Here is a 27,959-nt window from a genome sequence, read left to right as displayed (position 1 = left end):
CTCTGATATTTGCCACTCATTTTCTCTCCTTTCCCCTTTAATCCCTTTCACTATTTTTTATATTCCCCAAATGAATGAAACCATATAATGTTTGTCCTTCTCCAATTGACTTACTTCACTCAGCATAATACCCTCCAATTCCATCCACGTTGAAGCAAATGGTGGATCATTTCTAATGGCCGAGTAATATTCCGTTGTATATATAGATCACATCTTTATCCATTCATCTTTCGATGGACGCTGAGGCTCCTTCCACAATTTGGCTACTGTGGACATTGCTGCTATAAACATTGGGGTGCAGGTGTCCTGATGTTTCACTGCATCTGTATCTTTGGGGTAAATCCCCAGCAGGGCAATTGCTGGGTCGTAGGGCAGATCTATTTTTAACTCTTTGAGGAACCTCCACACAGTTTTCCAGAGTGGCTGCACCAGTTCACATTCCCACCAACAGTGCAAGAGGGTTCCCCTTTCTCCACATCCTCTCCAACATTTGTTGTTTCCTGCCTTGTTAATTTTCACCATTCTCACTGGTGTGAGGTGGTATCTCATTGTGGTTTTGAATTGTATTTCCCTGATGGCAAGTGCTGCGGAACATTTTCTCATGTGCTTGTTGGCCATGTCTATGTCTTCTTCGGTGAAATTTCTGTTCATATCTTTTGCAACTAGGGTGGTTCTTGTGGAGAATCTTTAAAGGTGTTAGCATCTCATTCTAAGAATAGCAAGGACCAGGAGTTGTGGCCTTCTTGATTTGCTTTCAGTTTTAGAGGCTGGAACAGGAAGGTCGGGGGGCATTGGTTCTATGACAACATGTTCTATAAGTGGATGAAGTGAGCAATGCAGACCTGTCCTCTTCACTCTTCTTACTCTTTTCCTTTAGGATTGAAAGCAAAAGGCCCAAACTCTTTCTTATGTAAAAGCCATATGAGGTACTGTAACATGGAAGGGAAGTCAGATCTGAGTGCCTGTGATTCTGAACAGATTGTTTACTTTTCAAGCAACATCTGTGTTTCATAATCTGTTTTATAGATATGTAATTGCTCTGATAATTTGCAGTGTACTGAGGGAAAGATCATTATTGGAGACTTAGAATTTCTGACAGTATTGGGACAGAGTTCCCCCTCTTAGCTTTTAAAGACATGGAACAAAATAAAAAGAAGAATATGAGAAATAAAACCATGGAATGCTATTTGTCTCTGTGGTGAGAAATAGTTACATAGTCATTGGAGTGCCTGCATGGTTCAATTGGTTAAGCATCTGCCTTTGGCTTAGGCCATGATCTCGGAGTCCAGGGATAGAGCCCCTCTTTGAGTTTGCTTCTCCCTCTCACTCTGGTCTACACCTCTGCTTGTGTGTGTGCGTGGGCACTCTCTCTCAAATAAATAAATAAATAAATAAAATCTTTTTAAAAGAAGATCTAGTTACATAATCATAATGTAAACACTGATTACTGAGTTACCTAAAAGTTGTGAGATAACCTCTATCTTCATCTGTGATAATGCAGTTTAGATAACATCTAACTTGAACAATCAAGAAAGAGCAATTAAGTACAATTTTTAGTTCATTAACTACAAGGAGATACAGCTAAACCACTTTTAAGAAGTTGTCTCTAAGTGGGGAGGTGGGGAAGACTCTTGCTTAAATTATAAACCGTCTGCCACAGTTTAACTTTTTAAAAAATCATGTGCCTGTACTTATATCGTTAAAAGCTAAAAATATATATCTTTATCTACATATTTGGAGCTAAGAGAATGAAGTGTAGTGTGTAAGTGGAGTATATACAATTCTCATCTATTTATTTACTGTAACAGAAGTATAGTATTTATAATGACTATTTGAAATATCCTTGAATGTTACAGCTAAAGCAATATTTGGGGGGAAAAGGATAGAAGTAAAATATGTGAATTCTTGGGTAAAATAAAGAAAGCATTGCTTTTATCTAAACTTATCAGGCTTGAATTTATGCATCTTTATTTCTCTGTGATTCATAGTCCTTTTGGTACACTAGATCAAGCTAGTTGGCAAATTTTTTCTGCGAAGTGGCTGATAGTAAATATTTAAGACTTGGCAGATCACGTGGTTTCTGTTGCAACTGCTCAACTTTGCCATTGTAGTGTGAAAGCTGCCATAGGCAATATGTAAATGAATAAGTATGGCTATGTTCCAATTTAACTGTATTTATGGACACTGAAATTTGAATCTCATATAATTTTTATGTGTCACAAAATAGTATTTTGATTTTTTTTCAATCATTAAAAAAATATAAAAACCATTTGTACCCCGTGGACCTTACAAAAGCAGGTGTGGGCAGGATTTGGCTAGCTGGCCGTAATTTGCAGAGCTTGGCTCTAGATCTAACACATTTGTGTGACTCTCTCCTGTGCATAACAAAGAGCTGCAAGCCCTGTGTGCTGCAAAGAGAAATTTAACCTGAAGTAGATGAGCATCAGTTTCCCAGCATTTAACAACTAGGGAAATGATCTCGTGGAAGGCTTTAAAGTCCTCTTGGCCTTCTTTTTTCCTCTCCCCCTTCCCTATTCTCATTTATTTTCACTGTTTAGATTATAGAAACATCCCTGTGAATGAAACTATATTTCCGAGAATACTTCACTGTTGGGAATTTCATTACCAGAGGTAGAAATAATACAGGAGGTCATGATGTAGAGACACGGATTCTCTTTGTTCCAGGAGAGCTGGAATGAGGCACCCTGGCTCCAGCAGCTTTGGAAGAGTTGGGTATAAAGGAGGCTTCATGGGTATAAAGGAGGCTTCATTCACAGGTGACCAGACCAGGTGAGTCCTGGGAGTGAGGTCCTCCCTGCCCTGAGAAGCAGTCCTGGAGGTAGCACCACAGCCCCCTTCCTTGTTACCAATAGTTGCTGTTGATGGAGAGGACACAGATCTTCTCATACATGACTTTGTTCCCTTCAATTTAATTGTGTGTTGCAATATGAAGATGAGTAACACTGCCCTGTCCTTAAGTCTAGTGAGAGATAACATGCAGAGAAATATACAAAACACTTGGATAAAGAGTGCTAATATAGGTAGAGCCCACAATGGAGAGGGGGATAATGGAGAAAGGAGGTCAAAGAGGTTGACAAGGGCTAGGCTACAGAAGTCCCTGCCTATGCTTTGCCCAGGACCTGATCCCAAAGCTCTGGAAAGCTGGAGAAGGATTTCAAGCGGAGAAGTATGGGTTGTAATCAGAGTTGGAGTATGGACAGTTTAGGGGGCTATTGCATTAACTCAGGGAGGATAATAAAGCCCAAACTAGATAAGTGACAATGAAAGCTGAGAAGAAGAGACAACAGAGGGGTTTAGGAGGTAGAACCTCAAGAGCTTGTCTGCAAATGGCTGAAGACAATTAATACCAGACAACCCCCAGTTTGGGGTCTTGGGTGTCTGGGAATCACAGCAGCATTGATCACTGAGGTAATGGTGATAAGAGAAATGGACGTTTCAGGGTACTCGGGGTGGGAGAAGAGTTAGATATGATCATTGAGGTCCTTGTGGGAAACCCAATGGCAGATGTCTAGAAATGAAAGTTTACAAGTGAGGTCTTGACTGGAGGCAGAGAAGGGAAAGTCAGCTGCAGACCAGCTGCTGCTGGAGTTGTGCCTGGAGCCAAGGTCAGCCAGAAGAGGGCACAGAGTGAGGAGACTGGAGAAATGAGAATGCCCCAGAGACTGTCCACAGTTAGGATTCAGAGAGATGGGTGTGTTCAGTGTCCAGATGGGGTTTCCAGAAAGAGAGAATATGAGGAAATCAAGGTAGATGTGTGTACAGGTGAATGTATCTATGAGGGTGTTTATCCCTTGTGTTCATATTTAAAAGTTGGAATAGCTTAAATATCCAGCAACAGAGATTAAATCATGGCACGACCATATGATAGAATTCCATGCAGCTGTTAAAATATGAAAAATGTATATATATATATATATATCAACACCAGGGGTGCCTGGGTGGCTCAGTTGGTTAGGCACTGGACTCTTGATTTCAAAACATGCAATAAAAAGTCAATGGGCCTGTGTGTTCCCCAGCCCCCCAGAGGTATTGCGTTGTCGAGAGGTTCTGTGGGCTGCAGTGTCTCTAGGTCTGAACTTACTCTGGAACAATAATAGGGAAAGAATGATCACTTTGTGCTTTGCTCAGGTGTCCCATTTCCAACCCTAGGAGCTGGGGCATCACTGAGAGGCTTTCATCTTCTGATGAATTATGGTACCCAGAATAAAAACTACAGGACTTTATTCTTGAGATGGTGCTTTTAAAGATTTTGACACATAATGAATGTTTAGCAAATGCCAGGTCATCATTATCATCATCATCATGTTTAGAGTAGAACTTTCAAACATCGTAATGTTTTTAGGCTAATAAGATCTCAGAGTTCATTCCTTTTTAAGTCTCTCATTTTATAGACAAGAAACTGGGGGAGCTCAAGTGATTTGTCCCAGGTCACACAGCTGTTAGTGGTGGGGTAAATGATAAACCTTTCTCCTTGAACATCCCAGAGTGACGATCTAAATCTATTTGCAACCCTTTCAAAGCCTGGGCCCAAGTGGAGGGAGATGTAAAAGAAATATGTCCAGGAGCCAAAGGAAACTCCAAAGCAGCTGAAGCCCATTCCTTAGCCTTCTTTAAAACTGTCAAGAGGATCCCATTCCATAAACCACAGTAAAAAATGATAAAACCTCTTGCCTTCATCTACCACATCCATCATACCTCCAGCAGACCCAGAACACCATCCTCCATAATTCAAGGTCTTTCCCAGCACTGCCTCTCTCCCTCCCCTCACCTATTGCTCCAGAAGAAAGGATCCTCCCTCTTTGGGAGGAGGAAGCAGAGGGGAAGTCACTGACTAGTGCAGGCTTGATTTTGACAGGATGACAGACAAGGCTACAGACAACTCCCATGATAATATTCTCACACGGGTAGCTGGGTGTGAGAAGGCAGTGATGACAGGCAGGGCATATATGCCAAAAATGGGACCTTTTTAATACACATTCAAGAACACCTCCAAAAGTTGAAAATAGAGCTACACTACAACCCAGCAATTGCACTACTGGGTATTTACCCCAAACATACAAATGTAATGATCCGAAGGAGCACGTGCATCCCAATGTTTATAGCAGCAATGTCCACAATAGCCAAACTGTGCAAAGAGCCCAGATGTCCATTGACAGATGAATGGATAAAGAAGATGTGGTATATATATATACAATAGAATACGACTCAACCATCAGAAAAAGAAAAGAAAAGAAATCTTGCCATTTGCAACAACGTGGATGGAACTAGAGGATATTTTGCTAAGTGAAATAAGTCAGTCAGAGAAAGATAATTATCATATGATCTTACTTATATGTGGAATTTAATGAACAAAACAGAGGATTGTAGGAGAAGAGAGGAAAAAATAAAACAAGACGAAATCAGAGGGGAGACAAACCATAAGAGATTCTTAATCATAAGAAACAAACGGAGGGTTGCTGGAGGGGAGGGGAGTGGGGGGATGGGGTAGCTGGGTGATGGACATTAAGGTGGGCACGAGATGTAATGAGCACTGAGTATTATATAAGGCTGATGAATCACTGACTTCTACCTCTGAAACCAGTATTATATGTTAATTAATTGAATTTAAATAAACATTTTTTTAAAAAAACATACATTGAATTGAGAGTTCTGAGACATAATAAAAAGATGTGGAGAGAGCAAGACTAGGAGATACAGAGAAAGTAGTCAAGTGGGGATGCCTTTCCACATGCCATGTCTCAGCAAATGAGGAGGAGTTGCATCCTCTACCGACAGCATAGAACTAGGTGATGCCTCTGTACACCCTCCTAGATCCTCTCCCATCAACTTTAGTGTCAGAACTACTAGGTGAAGCTTTTCTCTCCCATGCATGCGTATGTCTTATCTTCTTGGCTGTGCTTCCTTCCCAGGTAAGCTTCAGGTTCAGGGAGGGTCATCCTGGCATCCTGGCTTACTCTCTTTGTTGAGTTGGGCTGTTTGTTGAGCCACATCACCTGTGACTAATCATGGTGGGCCCTGCCCTAGAGGGAGGTGCATCTAGATCTTATTGAGGGCTGACCATGCTATGTTGGGTGCAGGAAAGCCACAGAGGTCTATGGGGGGAATTTGTGCCAATCATTGCAGCTCTGTCCAGATTTTCCAGAGGATCTAGGTGGAGTGGGAACCACTCAGCCTATATTTCTCTCTTTCTATTTATGTGAAGGAAATATTAAGGACTGAACCATATTTACCTTCCAAGATATATGAGCTTTCAAATAAATACAGAAATAAATAAGGAAAACAAGTTCTGTAGATAAATGGGCAAAACACTTTTATCCTGTCTTATAATTAAGGATTAAAATGCTCCACCCTCACACAAAACATGCCATGTTTCATCAAAATTAATTATAGAATTCATCACTGCCATGGCTGATTTGTTCCTTCCATCCAGGGCAAGATGCTCACAAATCACAAGTTTCTATTCCACATGGCAGGTAGGTGACAGCAATGACTGTCTCTGTGTATTTTCAGCTAATAATCAATCCGACATCTTACTGAGCTCATATTGTCAAGAAGTGGCCATGGGAGAGGTGGGGAGACTTAGCTAATGTGGAGACTTCCTGTCCCCCAGGTGCATACAGAGTAAAGAGAAAACAAGGCTAAGTCATGTGCAACCATCAGATAATGGAGCAGTCTATCCCTAGGGCCTGTTATATGGACCGTTCATGTCTTCATTCATTTAATAAATATTTAATGAATTTTGGGTATGTGCTATGCACAGTTGTGGACACCAGGGATAGAGTTGAGAAGAAAGCAAATCCCCTACTTTTATGGAGGGTGCATCCTAGGGGGAAAGAGAGAGCATGAACAGAAAAATAACATGGCATATAGTAATAATAAATGATGAGGGAAAGGAATGGAGACACTGCTCTTTAGAATAAATGGTCCAGGAAGATCTTTCTAATTAGCTGGCAATTGAATAGAGTGGAGAGGGGGTGAGAGCCTAGAGGATACCTGTGTGGAGAGACTCTGAGGAAGCAGTGATCACCCAGGGCCCAGAAGGGAGTGCATTAAGGAAGAAGCAGTGTGCCTACAGGGAAGGGAGTGCAGGACAGTGGGGCTAAGTGGGTTTGGGTCAGAAGGACCTTGTGGGCTATTTAGGACATTCACTACCACTGAACAACTTTCACTGAACTGTTGGGGGTGTTGAGAAATGGCAGGATCTGACTTAGGTTTTACAGGGCTATTCTAGTAAGCATGGAGTAGGCGGGAAAAGCTGGATGTAACCAGTGGCTCATGAAATCCAGGGAAGAGCTGATAGTGGCTTGTACCAGGGCAGTCGTGGTAGGGTTGAGAGGTGGAGGGATTATGGATGCATTTTAAAGTAGAGTTGGTGGGACCTGTTGACAGATTGCATGGGAGGTGCGGGAGAAGGGAAGCAGGCAAGGATGACTCTACAACGGAGCATGAGCAACTGGAAGAATGGAGCTCCCACTGAGGCTCTAGAAGGGATACAGCCAAAGAAAGGGTGACCAAAGAGCTGGGACACTAATAGCTCATGGAATCAAAGATTAAAAAATGGAGTGTAATTATTGATGAATATGTCTACTTGTTGTAATGAGGAAGAGGTTGAAAATTGGTGGCCCCCAGGCTGAATCTGGCCAGCAGACGTGTTTGGTTCTCGCAGTATTTATTAAGGAACTGAATTAGTTGATATTTAAAACCAATGGGATTTTATATGAAAATCTGAAAATCCTGCTTCTTTTAGGAACGTGGAAGATCTGGCAACCCGGATGAGGACTGGTTGGCCCTGAATGACAATTTGTCCCTTTGGCAGGGGCACCCCTACTCTATTGTCTTATAGCTGCTGCTACCCTCTCTCAACCCCCATATCCTCATTTGAAAAGAGGAATAACAGTGTTACTTACCTGTAAGTAATGATGTTGTTAAGAAAATTAGCAGAGATACCTCATGTATAGCAACTAGAATACACGGTGTCTATTAAGTGTTCAAAAATGTTTGTTATTATTGTTGGTATTATTATTGTTGGTATTATTATTGTTGGTATTATTATCTGTCTGGCCTTGCAGGACCGTGAGTTTGCAACACTTGCCATGAGGATTTTAGAAAGTTGGAAGATGATTCTAACAAAGGTTGAGAGGTGAGTGAAGCTTCCCTTAATAAATAACGGCACCAAACCAGAGAGTAGGAGGGAAGGAAGCACAGCTCCGAGACACTTAGAAAATTGTGTCCGCCTGAGTGCTATCAGCCCCACAGATCAGGGTTCATTTCTCTTCTTCCGCAGAGCTCAGCATAGTGGCCTGGATCACCCAGTGACTCATCTAATAGCCTGGTGAGTTTGCCCAGCTCACAGCATCACAAATTACATTTGCAGCCTCCTTATCAGGCAAGCTAGGAAATTAAACCTAAACGGCTATGGTGTTGCTACGTAATATGGCTGTGTACACAGACACCCGAGGCCGAGACCATCACAGCCCCGTTCAAGCATCATTTCCCTCTGTGGCTATTAAGGCTTGAGACCTTAAAAAAAACCCTGTTCTTTTTAAGGTTAGGAAACAGGGTGACCTGGTTATATGCAAGAGAGTTTCCCTTCTAGATGCTAGGTGTGTGCATGTGTGTGCACATGAATGTGTGTATGAGTGTGTATGTGTTTGTATATGGGTCTATGTTCAAAATCTATAGTCTCATGGCTATAAATGTGAGGGCAGGGGTAGATCAGAGATAGCCATCTCGACATCCTGGATGCCTTTATCCTGGGCCATCTATGTCCATTTCAGGGCTTGTCTCCCCATGGACCCACGAAGTGTAGAGCTTGAGGGCACAGATCCAGGGAGTGGGGCAGAAGCTCCATGGCCCCCTTAGTTCATGTGGGTGGGGATGTCGCATGTGTATCATCACCCCAGTGTGGCTCTTCTGTAACGCGGTAGCTGTGTTGAGTGGGGAAGTATGGTCAAGGGGTTGAGGCATCTGGAGCCAGCCCACGGGCCCTCCACAGCTCCTTCTCTCTGAAAGGACTCCCTCCATCTTCTCTCATGTGGGCTCCTGGGAAGAGGTGAGGAAGTGAATTCCTCTTTAATTAGTATCTTCAATCCCATCTTCTTCACAATGCTGTGGATTATTTTTCAAGACTCATTCAGATAGGTCGGGCCTCACATATTTCTGGTTGGTGAGAAGAGCTTATAAGCCACTGGAGGGAGATGCCTTCAGCGCAGTGGGTGTGTTTGACCTGGCCATGTTGAGGGAAGACCTCAGCTCCACCCTCTGGTAGCTCTGCAGGGAGCAGATTCACATTTTTAAACAGAATATTTTCTTGAAAAACAAAAAACAAAACAAAAAAAAACAAACAAAAAAAAAAAAGAATATTTTCTTGAGACAATTGTAGGTTTACAGGCTGTTGTAAGAAACATCACCCAGAGATCCCTTTATACTCTGCAATGGTTCCCAGTGCTAAATTTAACAAAACCATCATATAATATCACAACTAGGATATTGACATTGCTATAATTTCCTGAGCTTATTCAGATTTTCCTAGTTTTACTTGTATGTGTGTATTAAGTTTTAATAATAAACATGTGGTTTGGTGTATAAACCACCACAGTCAAGATAACTCAGCAGTTCTAACATCACAAGGATTCATTGTATTGCTTTATTATAATCTCACATCCCTCTTCACATTAAAAAAAAAAAAACCTCTTGAGATCTGAGTTCTGCATTTTGATATTACTGGGGTATTTAAGTCCTTTTTAATGACACTATAAGAAATCACAGGTTGGGACGCCTGGGTGGCTCAGCAGTTGAGCCTCTGCCTTTGGCTCAGGGTGTGATCCTGGGATCTGGGATCAGAGTCCTGCATCGGGCTCCCCGTGGTTAGCTTGCTTCTCCCTGTGCCTATGCCTCTGCTTCTCTCTCTTTCTGTGTCTCTCATGAATAAATAAATAAATCTTTTTTAAAAAAATCACAAGTCATCCAATAAAATAATGATAAAAAGCCACTGGGCATGTAAGGAAGACCTTGAATTATGTGTGGCTTTACACTAGCTGACAAATAGATGAGAATGATTTGTGATTAGTATATCAATTGTTTGTAAATGAAAGGGTGTGTTTTCAGGTTATTTGAAAACTGTTCTCAAGAGAAACTTTAAGTGCACATGAACACACACACACGCACACACAAAGACTTTTTTTTTAAAGATTTTATTTATTTATTCATGAGAGACACAGAGAGAGAGGCAGAGACATAGACAGAGGGAGAAGCAGGCTCCCTGTGGGGAGCCCGATGCATGCAGGAAGGCAGATGCTCAACCACTCAGCCACGCAGGGGACCCAGACACACAAAAACTCTTGATAAATATTCCAAATTGCTTCCAGACAAGGTATTACCAACATTGAATATAATTTTAAAAATGTAATATATTACTAAATGGACAATATTTTCATTGTTCTACCTTTATGTCTTTTAATACATTTATTATCAAATTTAGTCTCAAAGAATATTGCTAATATTCTCCTCGAGGATATGGGGCAGACATTTCTTTCATTTCTCTGGTTGTCCAATACTTCAAAATGTTATTTTCAGCAAAAATCAAATCACTAAGCTGCCAAACGTAATAAGCATTCAGACTTCTATCTTTAACAAAGCTGTTACTAACTACTCTGCTCGTGTGGTTTGGGCAATCATATTTTGCCTAATGGAGTTTTCTACCTAAAGGCAGACTGGAAGACTTTTGCTAAAATTATTTCTAAAAGGGATTTAATCTAGATCAAATGATACTTACCTTTCCTAAGTACTGTTTAATGAAAAATAATTTTATTTTCCTCAACAGTTGGTAATCTCAGAGAGGAGGGCTATCCTAGTCTCTCTGTGAAAAATGATCATATTCTTTCTCCATGTTACTGGTCAGGGTACTCCAAGTCATCATGGCATGATGTCTCCTTATGTGGAGTCAGAATTACTAGTCTACAGTGAATTAGTGTAGATCTACCTTTACTATACCGCCATTGTTTCTGCTAAAGTCAGAGCATTGCTGAACCTGGAATTGAGGAGATTATAAACAACACTATATGGGTGAACTTGGAAATAAGAGGATAATAAAGAACAGTAGTAGAGGGTAGGTAATAAACAAGTGGCATTAGAAGGGACTGTCCTCAGGCAAATAAAGCATGGGGAAGTGCTGGAGTTAGAAATGCAATTTATGATAAATCATTCCCTGATTAGCCTGGGAAAATGAATATATATGGTGTATAGAAAAATGCAATTTAACTTTAACCATGTCGTCATGCACAATTTAGGTCTAGAAATCATGTATGAAGTATAAGCAAAAAAGATCAAATTCTGAAAGACCCTGTATATATTTGTCAGTAAAAATAGTAATAAATGCATTTATCATTTACCCCAACAATTCTACTTCTGAGAATTTATCCTTTACATGTATTTGTATATGTGTGAAAGTGACATTTGTGTACAAGGTTATTCATTGCAGCATTTTTTGTAAGAATAAAGCTCTTGTTTATAAGTCAGCTCTAAATCCAAAGTATGTGGAATTATCATTTGAGGTTTGGGTTATGATTTTTAGAGCCCTTTCACCTGGAGGTAGATCAGATTCTGATCCCGGTCCACTTTTATCTCTTGGTCTCACATGGAATAAACTTCTGAGATTAGGCAGGTAACTAGGGTGGTTCTTTTCTTTTCTTTTTTCTTTTTTTGTATATTTTTTTACTGGAGTTTGATTTGCCAACATATAGTATAACACCCAGTGCTCTTCCCGTCAAGTGCCCCCTCTCAGTGCCTGTCACCCAGTCACCCCACCCCCCTGCCCACCTCCCCTTCCACTACCCCTTCTTTGTTTCCCAGAGTTAGGGGTCTTTCATGTTCTATTGCCCTCTCTGATATTTGCCACTCATTTTCTCTCCTTTCCCCTTTAATCCCTTTCACTATTTTTTATATTCCCCAAATGAATGAAACCATATAATGTTTGTCCTTCTCCAATTGACTTACTTCACTCAGCATAATACCCTCCAATTCCATCCACGTTGAAGCAAATGGTGGATCATTTCTAATGGCCGAGTAATATTCCGTTGTATATATAGATCACATCTTTATCCATTCATCTTTCGATGGACGCTGAGGCTCCTTCCACAATTTGGCTACTGTGGACATTGCTGCTATAAACATTGGGGTGCAGGTGTCCTGATGTTTCACTGCATCTGTATCTTTGGGGTAAATCCCCAGCAGGGCAATTGCTGGGTCGTAGGGCAGATCTATTTTTAACTCTTTGAGGAACCTCCACACAGTTTTCCAGAGTGGCTGCACCAGTTCACATTCCCACCAACAGTGCAAGAGGGTTCCCCTTTCTCCACATCCTCTCCAACATTTGTTGTTTCCTGCCTTGTTAATTTTCACCATTCTCACTGGTGTGAGGTGGTATCTCATTGTGGTTTTGAATTGTATTTCCCTGATGGCAAGTGCTGCGGAACATTTTCTCATGTGCTTGTTGGCCATGTCTATGTCTTCTTCGGTGAAATTTCTGTTCATATCTTTTGCAACTAGGGTGGTTCTTGTGGAGAATCTTTAAAGGTGTTAGCATCTCATTCTAAGAATAGCAAGGACCAGGAGTTGTGGCCTTCTTGATTTGCTTTCAGTTTTAGAGGCTGGAACAGGAAGGTCGGGGGGCATTGGTTCTATGACAACATGTTCTATAAGTGGATGAAGTGAGCAATGCAGACCTGTCCTCTTCACTCTTCTTACTCTTTTCCTTTAGGATTGAAAGCAAAAGGCCCAAACTCTTTCTTATGTAAAAGCCATATGAGGTACTGTAACATGGAAGGGAAGTCAGATCTGAGTGCCTGTGATTCTGAACAGATTGTTTACTTTTCAAGCAACATCTGTGTTTCATAATCTGTTTTATAGATATGTAATTGCTCTGATAATTTGCAGTGTACTGAGGGAAAGATCATTATTGGAGACTTAGAATTTCTGACAGTATTGGGACAGAGTTCCCCCTCTTAGCTTTTAAAGACATGGAACAAAATAAAAAGAAGAATATGAGAAATAAAACCATGGAATGCTATTTGTCTCTGTGGTGAGAAATAGTTACATAGTCATTGGAGTGCCTGCATGGTTCAATTGGTTAAGCATCTGCCTTTGGCTTAGGCCATGATCTCGGAGTCCAGGGATAGAGCCCCTCTTTGAGTTTGCTTCTCCCTCTCACTCTGGTCTACACCTCTGCTTGTGTGTGTGCGTGGGCACTCTCTCTCAAATAAATAAATAAATAAATAAAATCTTTTTAAAAGAAGATCTAGTTACATAATCATAATGTAAACACTGATTACTGAGTTACCTAAAAGTTGTGAGATAACCTCTATCTTCATCTGTGATAATGCAGTTTAGATAACATCTAACTTGAACAATCAAGAAAGAGCAATTAAGTACAATTTTTAGTTCATTAACTACAAGGAGATACAGCTAAACCACTTTTAAGAAGTTGTCTCTAAGTGGGGAGGTGGGGAAGACTCTTGCTTAAATTATAAACCGTCTGCCACAGTTTAACTTTTTAAAAAATCATGTGCCTGTACTTATATCGTTAAAAGCTAAAAATATATATCTTTATCTACATATTTGGAGCTAAGAGAATGAAGTGTAGTGTGTAAGTGGAGTATATACAATTCTCATCTATTTATTTACTGTAACAGAAGTATAGTATTTATAATGACTATTTGAAATATCCTTGAATGTTACAGCTAAAGCAATATTTGGGGGGAAAAGGATAGAAGTAAAATATGTGAATTCTTGGGTAAAATAAAGAAAGCATTGCTTTTATCTAAACTTATCAGGCTTGAATTTATGCATCTTTATTTCTCTGTGATTCATAGTCCTTTTGGTACACTAGATCAAGCTAGTTGGCAAATTTTTTCTGCGAAGTGGCTGATAGTAAATATTTAAGACTTGGCAGATCACGTGGTTTCTGTTGCAACTGCTCAACTTTGCCATTGTAGTGTGAAAGCTGCCATAGGCAATATGTAAATGAATAAGTATGGCTATGTTCCAATTTAACTGTATTTATGGACACTGAAATTTGAATCTCATATAATTTTTATGTGTCACAAAATAGTATTTTGATTTTTTTTCAATCATTAAAAAAATATAAAAACCATTTGTACCCCGTGGACCTTACAAAAGCAGGTGTGGGCAGGATTTGGCTAGCTGGCCGTAATTTGCAGAGCTTGGCTCTAGATCTAACACATTTGTGTGACTCTCTCCTGTGCATAACAAAGAGCTGCAAGCCCTGTGTGCTGCAAAGAGAAATTTAACCTGAAGTAGATGAGCATCAGTTTCCCAGCATTTAACAACTAGGGAAATGATCTCGTGGAAGGCTTTAAAGTCCTCTTGGCCTTCTTTTTTCCTCTCCCCCTTCCCTATTCTCATTTATTTTCACTGTTTAGATTATAGAAACATCCCTGTGAATGAAACTATATTTCCGAGAATACTTCACTGTTGGGAATTTCATTACCAGAGGTAGAAATAATACAGGAGGTCATGATGTAGAGACACGGATTCTCTTTGTTCCAGGAGAGCTGGAATGAGGCACCCTGGCTCCAGCAGCTTTGGAAGAGTTGGGTATAAAGGAGGCTTCATGGGTATAAAGGAGGCTTCATTCACAGGTGACCAGACCAGGTGAGTCCTGGGAGTGAGGTCCTCCCTGCCCTGAGAAGCAGTCCTGGAGGTAGCACCACAGCCCCCTTCCTTGTTACCAATAGTTGCTGTTGATGGAGAGGACACAGATCTTCTCATACATGACTTTGTTCCCTTCAATTTAATTGTGTGTTGCAATATGAAGATGAGTAACACTGCCCTGTCCTTAAGTCTAGTGAGAGATAACATGCAGAGAAATATACAAAACACTTGGATAAAGAGTGCTAATATAGGTAGAGCCCACAATGGAGAGGGGGATAATGGAGAAAGGAGGTCAAAGAGGTTGACAAGGGCTAGGCTACAGAAGTCCCTGCCTATGCTTTGCCCAGGACCTGATCCCAAAGCTCTGGAAAGCTGGAGAAGGATTTCAAGCGGAGAAGTATGGGTTGTAATCAGAGTTGGAGTATGGACAGTTTAGGGGGCTATTGCATTAACTCAGGGAGGATAATAAAGCCCAAACTAGATAAGTGACAATGAAAGCTGAGAAGAAGAGACAACAGAGGGGTTTAGGAGGTAGAACCTCAAGAGCTTGTCTGCAAATGGCTGAAGACAATTAATACCAGACAACCCCCAGTTTGGGGTCTTGGGTGTCTGGGAATCACAGCAGCATTGATCACTGAGGTAATGGTGATAAGAGAAATGGACGTTTCAGGGTACTCGGGGTGGGAGAAGAGTTAGATATGATCATTGAGGTCCTTGTGGGAAACCCAATGGCAGATGTCTAGAAATGAAAGTTTACAAGTGAGGTCTTGACTGGAGGCAGAGAAGGGAAAGTCAGCTGCAGACCAGCTGCTGCTGGAGTTGTGCCTGGAGCCAAGGTCAGCCAGAAGAGGGCACAGAGTGAGGAGACTGGAGAAATGAGAATGCCCCAGAGACTGTCCACAGTTAGGATTCAGAGAGATGGGTGTGTTCAGTGTCCAGATGGGGTTTCCAGAAAGAGAGAATATGAGGAAATCAAGGTAGATGTGTGTACAGGTGAATGTATCTATGAGGGTGTTTATCCCTTGTGTTCATATTTAAAAGTTGGAATAGCTTAAATATCCAGCAACAGAGATTAAATCATGGCACGACCATATGATAGAATTCCATGCAGCTGTTAAAATATGAAAAATGTATATATATATATATATATCAACACCAGGGGTGCCTGGGTGGCTCAGTTGGTTAGGCACTGGACTCTTGATTTCAAAACATGCAATAAAAAGTCAATGGGCCTGTGTGTTCCCCAGCCCCCCAGAGGTATTGCGTTGTCGAGAGGTTCTGTGGGCTGCAGTGTCTCTAGGTCTGAACTTACTCTGGAACAATAATAGGGAAAGAATGATCACTTTGTGCTTTGCTCAGGTGTCCCATTTCCAACCCTAGGAGCTGGGGCATCACTGAGAGGCTTTCATCTTCTGATGAATTATGGTACCCAGAATAAAAACTACAGGACTTTATTCTTGAGATGGTGCTTTTAAAGATTTTGACACATAATGAATGTTTAGCAAATGCCAGGTCATCATTATCATCATCATCATGTTTAGAGTAGAACTTTCAAACATCGTAATGTTTTTAGGCTAATAAGATCTCAGAGTTCATTCCTTTTTAAGTCTCTCATTTTATAGACAAGAAACTGGGGGAGCTCAAGTGATTTGTCCCAGGTCACACAGCTGTTAGTGGTGGGGTAAATGATAAACCTTTCTCCTTGAACATCCCAGAGTGACGATCTAAATCTATTTGCAACCCTTTCAAAGCCTGGGCCCAAGTGGAGGGAGATGTAAAAGAAATATGTCCAGGAGCCAAAGGAAACTCCAAAGCAGCTGAAGCCCATTCCTTAGCCTTCTTTAAAACTGTCAAGAGGATCCCATTCCATAAACCACAGTAAAAAATGATAAAACCTCTTGCCTTCATCTACCACATCCATCATACCTCCAGCAGACCCAGAACACCATCCTCCATAATTCAAGGTCTTTCCCAGCACTGCCTCTCTCCCTCCCCTCACCTATTGCTCCAGAAGAAAGGATCCTCCCTCTTTGGGAGGAGGAAGCAGAGGGGAAGTCACTGACTAGTGCAGGCTTGATTTTGACAGGATGACAGACAAGGCTACAGACAACTCCCATGATAATATTCTCACACGGGTAGCTGGGTGTGAGAAGGCAGTGATGACAGGCAGGGCATATATGCCAAAAATGGGACCTTTTTAATACACATTCAAGAACACCTCCAAAAGTTGAAAATAGAGCTACACTACAACCCAGCAATTGCACTACTGGGTATTTACCCCAAACATACAAATGTAATGATCCGAAGGAGCACGTGCATCCCAATGTTTATAGCAGCAATGTCCACAATAGCCAAACTGTGCAAAGAGCCCAGATGTCCATTGACAGATGAATGGATAAAGAAGATGTGGTATATATATATACAATAGAATACGACTCAACCATCAGAAAAAGAAAAGAAAAGAAATCTTGCCATTTGCAACAACGTGGATGGAACTAGAGGATATTTTGCTAAGTGAAATAAGTCAGTCAGAGAAAGATAATTATCATATGATCTTACTTATATGTGGAATTTAATGAACAAAACAGAGGATTGTAGGAGAAGAGAGGAAAAAATAAAACAAGACGAAATCAGAGGGGAGACAAACCATAAGAGATTCTTAATCATAAGAAACAAACGGAGGGTTGCTGGAGGGGAGGGGAGTGGGGGGATGGGGTAGCTGGGTGATGGACATTAAGGTGGGCACGAGATGTAATGAGCACTGAGTATTATATAAGGCTGATGAATCACTGACTTCTACCTCTGAAACCAGTATTATATGTTAATTAATTGAATTTAAATAAACATTTTTTTAAAAAAACATACATTGAATTGAGAGTTCTGAGACATAATAAAAAGATGTGGAGAGAGCAAGACTAGGAGATACAGAGAAAGTAGTCAAGTGGGGATGCCTTTCCACATGCCATGTCTCAGCAAATGAGGAGGAGTTGCATCCTCTACCGACAGCATAGAACTAGGTGATGCCTCTGTACACCCTCCTAGATCCTCTCCCATCAACTTTAGTGTCAGAACTACTAGGTGAAGCTTTTCTCTCCCATGCATGCGTATGTCTTATCTTCTTGGCTGTGCTTCCTTCCCAGGTAAGCTTCAGGTTCAGGGAGGGTCATCCTGGCATCCTGGCTTACTCTCTTTGTTGAGTTGGGCTGTTTGTTGAGCCACATCACCTGTGACTAATCATGGTGGGCCCTGCCCTAGAGGGAGGTGCATCTAGATCTTATTGAGGGCTGACCATGCTATGTTGGGTGCAGGAAAGCCACAGAGGTCTATGGGGGGAATTTGTGCCAATCATTGCAGCTCTGTCCAGATTTTCCAGAGGATCTAGGTGGAGTGGGAACCACTCAGCCTATATTTCTCTCTTTCTATTTATGTGAAGGAAATATTAAGGACTGAACCATATTTACCTTCCAAGATATATGAGCTTTCAAATAAATACAGAAATAAATAAGGAAAACAAGTTCTGTAGATAAATGGGCAAAACACTTTTATCCTGTCTTATAATTAAGGATTAAAATGCTCCACCCTCACACAAAACATGCCATGTTTCATCAAAATTAATTATAGAATTCATCACTGCCATGGCTGATTTGTTCCTTCCATCCAGGGCAAGATGCTCACAAATCACAAGTTTCTATTCCACATGGCAGGTAGGTGACAGCAATGACTGTCTCTGTGTATTTTCAGCTAATAATCAATCCGACATCTTACTGAGCTCATATTGTCAAGAAGTGGCCATGGGAGAGGTGGGGAGACTTAGCTAATGTGGAGACTTCCTGTCCCCCAGGTGCATACAGAGTAAAGAGAAAACAAGGCTAAGTCATGTGCAACCATCAGATAATGGAGCAGTCTATCCCTAGGGCCTGTTATATGGACCGTTCATGTCTTCATTCATTTAATAAATATTTAATGAATTTTGGGTATGTGCTATGCACAGTTGTGGACACCAGGGATAGAGTTGAGAAGAAAGCAAATCCCCTACTTTTATGGAGGGTGCATCCTAGGGGGAAAGAGAGAGCATGAACAGAAAAATAACATGGCATATAGTAATAATAAATGATGAGGGAAAGGAATGGAGACACTGCTCTTTAGAATAAATGGTCCAGGAAGATCTTTCTAATTAGCTGGCAATTGAATAGAGTGGAGAGGGGGTGAGAGCCTAGAGGATACCTGTGTGGAGAGACTCTGAGGAAGCAGTGATCACCCAGGGCCCAGAAGGGAGTGCATTAAGGAAGAAGCAGTGTGCCTACAGGGAAGGGAGTGCAGGACAGTGGGGCTAAGTGGGTTTGGGTCAGAAGGACCTTGTGGGCTATTTAGGACATTCACTACCACTGAACAACTTTCACTGAACTGTTGGGGGTGTTGAGAAATGGCAGGATCTGACTTAGGTTTTACAGGGCTATTCTAGTAAGCATGGAGTAGGCGGGAAAAGCTGGATGTAACCAGTGGCTCATGAAATCCAGGGAAGAGCTGATAGTGGCTTGTACCAGGGCAGTCGTGGTAGGGTTGAGAGGTGGAGGGATTATGGATGCATTTTAAAGTAGAGTTGGTGGGACCTGTTGACAGATTGCATGGGAGGTGCGGGAGAAGGGAAGCAGGCAAGGATGACTCTACAACGGAGCATGAGCAACTGGAAGAATGGAGCTCCCACTGAGGCTCTAGAAGGGATACAGCCAAAGAAAGGGTGACCAAAGAGCTGGGACACTAATAGCTCATGGAATCAAAGATTAAAAAATGGAGTGTAATTATTGATGAATATGTCTACTTGTTGTAATGAGGAAGAGGTTGAAAATTGGTGGCCCCCAGGCTGAATCTGGCCAGCAGACGTGTTTGGTTCTCGCAGTATTTATTAAGGAACTGAATTAGTTGATATTTAAAACCAATGGGATTTTATATGAAAATCTGAAAATCCTGCTTCTTTTAGGAACGTGGAAGATCTGGCAACCCGGATGAGGACTGGTTGGCCCTGAATGACAATTTGTCCCTTTGGCAGGGGCACCCCTACTCTATTGTCTTATAGCTGCTGCTACCCTCTCTCAACCCCCATATCCTCATTTGAAAAGAGGAATAACAGTGTTACTTACCTGTAAGTAATGATGTTGTTAAGAAAATTAGCAGAGATACCTCATGTATAGCAACTAGAATACACGGTGTCTATTAAGTGTTCAAAAATGTTTGTTATTATTGTTGGTATTATTATTGTTGGTATTATTATTGTTGGTATTATTATCTGTCTGGCCTTGCAGGACCGTGAGTTTGCAACACTTGCCATGAGGATTTTAGAAAGTTGGAAGATGATTCTAACAAAGGTTGAGAGGTGAGTGAAGCTTCCCTTAATAAATAACGGCACCAAACCAGAGAGTAGGAGGGAAGGAAGCACAGCTCCGAGACACTTAGAAAATTGTGTCCGCCTGAGTGCTATCAGCCCCACAGATCAGGGTTCATTTCTCTTCTTCCGCAGAGCTCAGCATAGTGGCCTGGATCACCCAGTGACTCATCTAATAGCCTGGTGAGTTTGCCCAGCTCACAGCATCACAAATTACATTTGCAGCCTCCTTATCAGGCAAGCTAGGAAATTAAACCTAAACGGCTATGGTGTTGCTACGTAATATGGCTGTGTACACAGACACCCGAGGCCGAGACCATCACAGCCCCGTTCAAGCATCATTTCCCTCTGTGGCTATTAAGGCTTGAGACCTTAAAAAAAACCCTGTTCTTTTTAAGGTTAGGAAACAGGGTGACCTGGTTATATGCAAGAGAGTTTCCCTTCTAGATGCTAGGTGTGTGCATGTGTGTGCACATGAATGTGTGTATGAGTGTGTATGTGTTTGTATATGGGTCTATGTTCAAAATCTATAGTCTCATGGCTATAAATGTGAGGGCAGGGGTAGATCAGAGATAGCCATCTCGACATCCTGGATGCCTTTATCCTGGGCCATCTATGTCCATTTCAGGGCTTGTCTCCCCATGGACCCACGAAGTGTAGAGCTTGAGGGCACAGATCCAGGGAGTGGGGCAGAAGCTCCATGGCCCCCTTAGTTCATGTGGGTGGGGATGTCGCATGTGTATCATCACCCCAGTGTGGCTCTTCTGTAACGCGGTAGCTGTGTTGAGTGGGGAAGTATGGTCAAGGGGTTGAGGCATCTGGAGCCAGCCCACGGGCCCTCCACAGCTCCTTCTCTCTGAAAGGACTCCCTCCATCTTCTCTCATGTGGGCTCCTGGGAAGAGGTGAGGAAGTGAATTCCTCTTTAATTAGTATCTTCAATCCCATCTTCTTCACAATGCTGTGGATTATTTTTCAAGACTCATTCAGATAGGTCGGGCCTCACATATTTCTGGTTGGTGAGAAGAGCTTATAAGCCACTGGAGGGAGATGCCTTCAGCGCAGTGGGTGTGTTTGACCTGGCCATGTTGAGGGAAGACCTCAGCTCCACCCTCTGGTAGCTCTTGATAATCTGACCTAGCCAGTCTTGATCTTCTCTAAGCAAAGGAATGTGGAGAATTTCTTCTGACATTTGTTGGATGGTATGAGACATGGTTGTGCCTAGATAAAACAAGGACTTTCAGATGAGGGATATCTCCAAATCAAACTTTCCATATTCCATTCTTTCCATTTTGTTGGCAGGCATGGGCCTGTCTTTCTGGGGAAGAGCTGTACTCTGATAGAAATAGACCAACTTGTGGGACTCTACCGGCTGGCCATTGGGATATTCCTGTACACCACCTTCACATATCACACAGAAAACACGTGACCCAGCAAGGGTCAAATTTCAGTCCAGTCTTTTGTTTTAACAAATAGTCGAGTGTAGATTTTGCTCTTCAATCATTAAACCACCAACACATCCCATTTTTTAGTACTTTGCAAACCTTGTGTGGCTGTGAGCTGTGACTTGTTTCACATGAATGTGCCATAGTGCTTCGATCTTACTGGTTAGTTTTTATATAACTGTTTTTGCCAAATGTTTTCACTACCAATCAGTTGTTTAGTAAGTTAAATCAAGAGCTGCATGATTTGTATCCCTTCCACTTGAAGGCCATATTTAAACAGTGTCCCTTTCATTTCTCAGGAGGACCACCACTTGGTTGATTATATGTGTTTCTTTGGATGGTTCTTCTATGATTCGTATTGGTGGTTCTGCTGCCAGAAAGACTTCCAGAGGGTGATTGGCCCATAGCTGAGTGCCTCTCTAGCTCTACTTACCTTCTTCTAGATGACTGGTGAGTTACTAAGCACATGTCTGCATGTCTATGCATGTGCCCATTTTTGAGACCATCAACTTTATCTGAATTCTCTGAGCTAATGTAGAAACACCCTGGGTTAGGCTCTTCTAAGAAGAAGGGAGACCACTGCCCTCACTGGCATGTTCCCAGGGCAGGATAAGAACAGCTGCAGGACATCCTGATTCTCCAAGGACCTCAGAAGTTACCATTCCCACCTAAGATAATGGCCCATCAGTGGAGAGGCTGTGTGTTTTGGGGACAGTCTCGCCTCATTCAGAATTGTTTCTCTGCCTACCTCCGTTGAGATGCCCTGGCCAACTCTAGGGTCCCCACTCTTTCTTTTTTTCCTTCAAAGCAACAGAACTTCAGAGATGTCATGATGCACTTTTTACAGTAATAGCCTTTTACAAAATTCTGATGATCAACTATTGCAGAGTAATGGTGTAAAATGCTGAAAATACAGAAAAGCACCATAAAGAAGATAAAAACCAACATAACCCATCATTAACCCACAGCATACCACTACGAACCTTTTGAAACATCTAGTTCAGATTTTTTCTACTCATGTAGACAGACATACTTCTGACCAGCTGTGTGTGGATGCCTCTTAATGCAATTTAAAACATATTTGCCAATTTTGCAGGTGAAAAATGAGCATCTCCTTATTAATGTTAATATCTTGGATTATTCGAGGTTAAACATTCTCCTTGCAGCTAATTAGCTGGCCGGGATATTTTGCGTTCCCCTGCTTCCAGAGATAGAGTTTAAGTGTTGTTAGTTATCACTTAGGAAGATGAAATTGGGGCATGTTGCCAGGGAGCTGAGGGCAGTTAAAGTAGTCATTATTAGAATTCAGAGTCTAATACCAATCTTCCTAAGTGTCTGTTTTCAATCATCCCTCAATGGGCCTTCTACTTTGAGAGAATCTTCTCCTCTAGGCCTCCTGTAGGGCAGAACTGGATGGAGCATGATGTGGGACACAAAAGGCTTGGGGTGCCTTCAGGATGCAGACAGGGTGCCTGGCTCACTAATGGGTTGATATTCTATACCTCCAGTCATCCTCCCCTTTCTTCCCTGCATTCATGCAGATAATCACATATTGAATGTCTTTCATTTTGTTTTGTGTGTGTCTGTTCCCTTAAGTGATGGAGTATTTGGTGCCATTGTTGATATTTTGTGTCTGATTTGGGTGGATAATCTGCCCAAGAGGCGATTTAGGACCAGCTGTGTGTGAATGCCAGGCTTCTATTGTTTCTAGATATGCAAACTCGTAGGACTAGGTGAGGAGAGAGGTCACAGCAGGGCAGCCGGATTTGGGAGGTGCATTATAGGCATGGGGTACACTCTGGATCAGATCTGTAATCTGTAATTGGTAATATGCAATGTGCTGGGTGGGCCAGCAGTCCTGGGGTGGGGTGGAGGACATATTGATGTGCCGTGCTACTTTCATGTTACAAAAATGACTTTAATGTAATTCATTCTAGTTAGAAGGTCCAGGGGTGGATCGAGAAGGCAAAATCATGAGGTATTTTGCCAGTTTTGATAACCAAGTTAATGAGGAGAGAAGCAGTGGCTATGGGGAAGGCCTGAGAGGCAGTGAAGTCTGAGGGGATGCTGGCTTCCCTCCAGCCGAGGCAGGTGGTGTAAGTAGCTCTTCTGAAGGCTGGGCTGCAATGGCCCCTCCATCATCTCAAACTGGCAGGTGCTCCCAGAAGAGCCGCTGAGGTGTGAGAGAAACTGCCTTGTTACCTGGAATGTGGGAAAGAGAGTGGAGGTTTTATGTATAATTTCCTTTCCTCAGAATCCAAAATAGTCATAAATAAGTCCAAAGACGCAATAGGCAGGAGAATTAAACACGAATGCCTATCATTTCCGAGGAGCCGGAAGCTGAGAGGAATTCAAATAGCATCTTCCACTGTGGGTTTTTGACTCTAAAGTAACTTGACCAAAGCAAACTGTAGTCTGTTTATGAAAAGGGCTCTGCAAGGTGACATAATGCCACAGAGATGAGGATTTTCGCAATGGAAAAAAACAGGTTTGGCATAAGGGAGCTCTACACTCTGTGGAAGTCATAACCCTGGACCCTCCACAGATCCTTGAGAGTTAGAGGCTAAGCCTGACTATTAGAACATCATGACAAGGATTTATATTAGTTCTCCCTGCTGGGAGGGAACTTGGGATCTTTTGGTGTTGAGTGCACACAGGAGAGGATTTGGGAGAGGCTGGTGGCACATGCATTTTGTTGTCCTGAAGAAGAGAACCACCTCTTGGAAGAATCTGGAGGCATTTAGTTGAATCTAGTGGTGTGCCAGTATTTATTAATAATCACAGTGAAACTGCTTTTTTCTTTCTTGTGTTTTTGTGTAAATCTGACTTGATCTTTATAATATAAAATATTTTCCACAGGTTTATTGAATTTCAGTTTTTCAGTCAGGATTTGAACAACTGCTGAGGCTCATGGGAGGCAGTTTTATAACAGGGAAGAAGGGATGTGTTTTATAAGCCATGGTAGCACATGTATAAGAAGTCGGGCATGGACCCTCAGGCCCAATGGGGGTGCTGTGGAACAATGATGGACAGAGTGAAGATCACAGACTTAGACCACAAGATAGAAACCCCCTTATCTGTGGTTCCACTTTCTGTGATTTCAGGTACCCACGGGTCAACTGTGGTCTGAAAGTGGATGATCCTCCTTCTAAAATATCGTCAGGTCACTCGTAGCCTAACAATGCCTATGTCACAATGCCTATGTCATTCATCTCAGTTCATCTCATCACATAGATATTTTATCATCTTATATCATCACAAGAGGGAAAAGAAGGGTGAGTAGTATGGTGCTCCTTTTCGTGATACAAAAATGGATTTTTGTGTAATTCATTCCAGTTAGAAGGTCCAGGAATGGATTTGGAAGACGAAAATGACAAGATATGTTAAGGGAGAGAGAGAGATCACATGCATATAATCTTTTATTGCAGTATATTGTTATAATTCTATTTTATTGTTAGTTGTGAATCTCTTACTGTGCCTAATTTATAAATTAAACTTTATCGTAGGTGTGTATGTAGAAAAATCATAGCATATACAGAGTTTGGTACTATCTGTGCTTCCAGTCATTCCCTGGAGGTCTTGGAACATGTCCCCTGAAGATAAGGGTGGGGGAGGCCACTATAGATGCCATTGGAACTTAACCTTCTACTTCACCTGGAGGCATCACAGCCTTGTTTTCTGTCCCAGGATCTGTGTGTAACTGGAATGGGAGAACCTTTTACCTTTGCTGCATGATTTAAACTCCCCTGACCTTAGTTCTTACTTGTAAAATAAGATAATAATAATAGTATCCATCTCTAGGAATTGTGTGATTAACTGAGTTAATACCTTAAAAAAAAAGAGCACTTAGAGCACAGAGTGAGCACTCCATACATGTTAAGTTTGAGGATGACAGTAGCAGTAATGACCATGAATATTGGATGTCCCAGATAGAGGCAGCCTCAGATGGTTACATAATATCCCTATCTTCCGGCAAAGTTCCAATGAATTCCCACTTTACACCTTTTTGGCTTTGCTGAGAGCATGGTAAAGACTATGAGGGCTATTGTTCTATCTACTTCTGGAAAGACTATGAGGGCTATTGTTCTATCTACATCTTCTGCTGCTGGAAAAATAACCAGGCCTGTGTGTTTATACAATAATAGGCCAAAATGGAAAAGTTGACCTTGAGAATTTCATTAATCTCTTCAACTACATTGGAGAAAGCAGGGAAGTGACTTCTCACATGGGTCCCCAAGATTTGAAAGAGTGAATGCTGTCTTCTAACTCTTGGCCTTGCCTCTAATCAGCTGTGTAATCTTGGGCTAGTTGCTTAACCTCTCTGAATTGTGGTGTCCTCATTTGTAAAATGGGAAGAATATAGCATCGTTGGAATTACTGATTCAGAGGTTATCTGTAGAATTGATAGCAAATTAAGTTCTTAGAACCTGATGAGGACTCAATAAAAGCCTATTATCATGCCTATTATTATGTTTATTATAAATGCTTATAATTATAAGCTACCTTTATAGTTTACAACTTACTATAATGCAGGGAACAGGTTACTTTCGAAGCAGAGCTTGTCCTGTGATGATCTTCTTCCTCTCCTTAAGAGATGTTAACATTCATAGGAATTCCCTCACTTTGGCTGAGCCTGACCCTCGGAGCTCACTGGTTGTCTATGTGAAGATGAGGGTTGTCCATGGAAAGATTTCCATGTGAAGGTGTCCTGGTTGCACAAGGGCTAGATCCAAGCATTCTTGGACCCATACACCTCAGCCTCTGCATGTGTCTACAGCCCCAGGGAATGGCTCAGGATCATCCTATTGGATGATCAGGACTTTTGAGGCTTTCTGAGGTTTCTAGACTCAGACCCTCCTCACCACTGGCTCTTTCGTTGGGCAAATTCCTACGAGTAAAATGGCAGGATTATATGGTAAGTGTATGTTGAACGTTTTAAGAAATTGCTGACTGTTTTCCAACGTGGTTGTACCTTTTTACAGCTCTGATTGTATAATCTCCCCAGTCACACATTGTCCATGTTTCCCCTTACAGCAAAGTCGGTGCATTTCCAACTATAATATATATGTCTAAAAAATTTTTTTAAAGAAGTAGAACCTTGAAAATAAAAAAGGCCACACCTAGACCCCCAGTAAGAAACAGGGACATAGATGCTTGGGTTAAGGGTTGGGGAGGTGCGTGGAGCTCAAGCTCTGAGGCACAAATGCCCACCATGGGCCAAGGGCAACACAGAGGGCACCTTCCTTCTAGGTTGCAAGCACGAGTGAGGTTCAGTTGGATTTAGCTTCCCATTGAATGCTGGGCCTGCCAGAAAAGCCTGATGTGGTCTGGGCTTGGGCTGCCCCCATCTGTGCCAGCCGTGCTGGGAACCTTCCGTGAGGTCCTCCCAGCCCATGGCAGACGGTGAGCCGCTCACAGGCCTACCGGACCCGCAGCCTCGCTCCAGGGCTGGTGCTTCTTGCTGGATGGAAATGGTTTGCAGGCTCTGAAGGCTACTTTTCCACCAGCACAGCGTGTCAGCCAATCGTACTCCATCTGCAGTACGAATATCAGAAGCTGTGGGACTCCAGATGCGGGCAACAAAGAAACAAATTGGGAACATTGTGCACAAAAAAGATTTTAATAAAGATTGAGCTGGCTCCGAGCTAGGTTCTGCCACTCTTCTTATTGTGATCTTGACAGCGACGCAGGGCAGGACCAAAAGGCCGAGCCCGAGGCGATTCACATTCCTGGCACTGACGGTGGCTGACAACAGAGGTGCCTTTGCACGGCGCTCCAGGGGCGCCTTCCACCCTCGGCAGGTCTCCCCTCCCTGCCCTCGCCACCCGGCCCACCCGGCTCAGGGCCCCACCGCTGAGGCCTCAGTGTGCCCTCCGGGGCTTGATGGAAGCAGGTACCTGGGCCCTTGGCCTTCATTCTGCCGCGGAGGGCAGAGATCTGAGGAAGCTGTCCTGACCAAGCCCTCTGCATGCGCCTCCCTCCTCTACCTTTTACCTTGTATTATGGAAACATTTAAACGTATATAAAAGGGGGATCCCCGGGTGGCTCGGCGGTTTAGCGCCACCTTTGGCCCGGGCCCTGATCCTGGAGACCCGGGATCAAGTCCCACGTTGAGCTCCCTGCATGGAGCCTGCTTCTCCCTCTGCCTGTGTCTCTGCCTCTCTCTCTCTCTCTCTCTCTCTCTCTCTCTGTGTCTCTCATGAATAAATAAATAAATAAATAAATAAAATCTTAAAAAAAATAAATGTATATAAAAGTAGATAGAAAAAAAAATAAAAAAAAAATGAAAGTAGAGAGAATCACGTCACAAACCCCCATGTCTCTAACCATCTCCTTCCTTTGCTCTTGTATTAATTTTGAATCAGATCCCAGACATCACGTTATTTCATCAATATACAGGTCAGTGCATGTGGCTAAGAGATCAGGGTTTCTCTTTTTTTTTTTA

General features: G+C 42.2%; 1 long non-coding RNA gene across 6 annotated transcripts; it reads left to right on the top strand.

Annotated features, from left to right (window-relative positions):
- Positions 1-6: 6 nt before the first annotated feature.
- LOC118355558 (uncharacterized) lies at positions 7-27,158 on the top strand. 6 transcript variants are annotated; one of them, XR_007412351.1, is made up of 6 exons: positions 7-2,790; positions 7,769-7,930; positions 19,992-20,062; positions 20,207-20,254; positions 21,814-21,964; positions 24,619-27,158. It is a non-coding gene; the product is annotated as an uncharacterized LOC118355558 (long non-coding RNA). The 6 variants fall into 6 exon arrangements; XR_007412349.1 differs by lacking the exons at positions 7-2,790; positions 7,769-7,930 and adding exons at positions 11,906-14,691; positions 19,670-19,831; XR_007412348.1 differs by lacking the exons at positions 7,769-7,930; positions 20,207-20,254 and adding an exon at positions 19,670-19,831.
- Positions 27,159-27,959: the final 801 nt, after the last annotated feature.

The sequence above is a fragment of the Canis lupus genome, chromosome 8 (assembly GCF_003254725.2).
Source record: "Canis lupus dingo isolate Sandy chromosome 8, ASM325472v2, whole genome shotgun sequence".
NCBI lineage: Eukaryota > Metazoa > Chordata > Mammalia > Carnivora > Canidae > Canis > Canis lupus.
The sequence above is the reverse complement of the archived record's forward strand: the minus strand, read 5'-3'. Positions and strand labels throughout refer to the sequence as shown.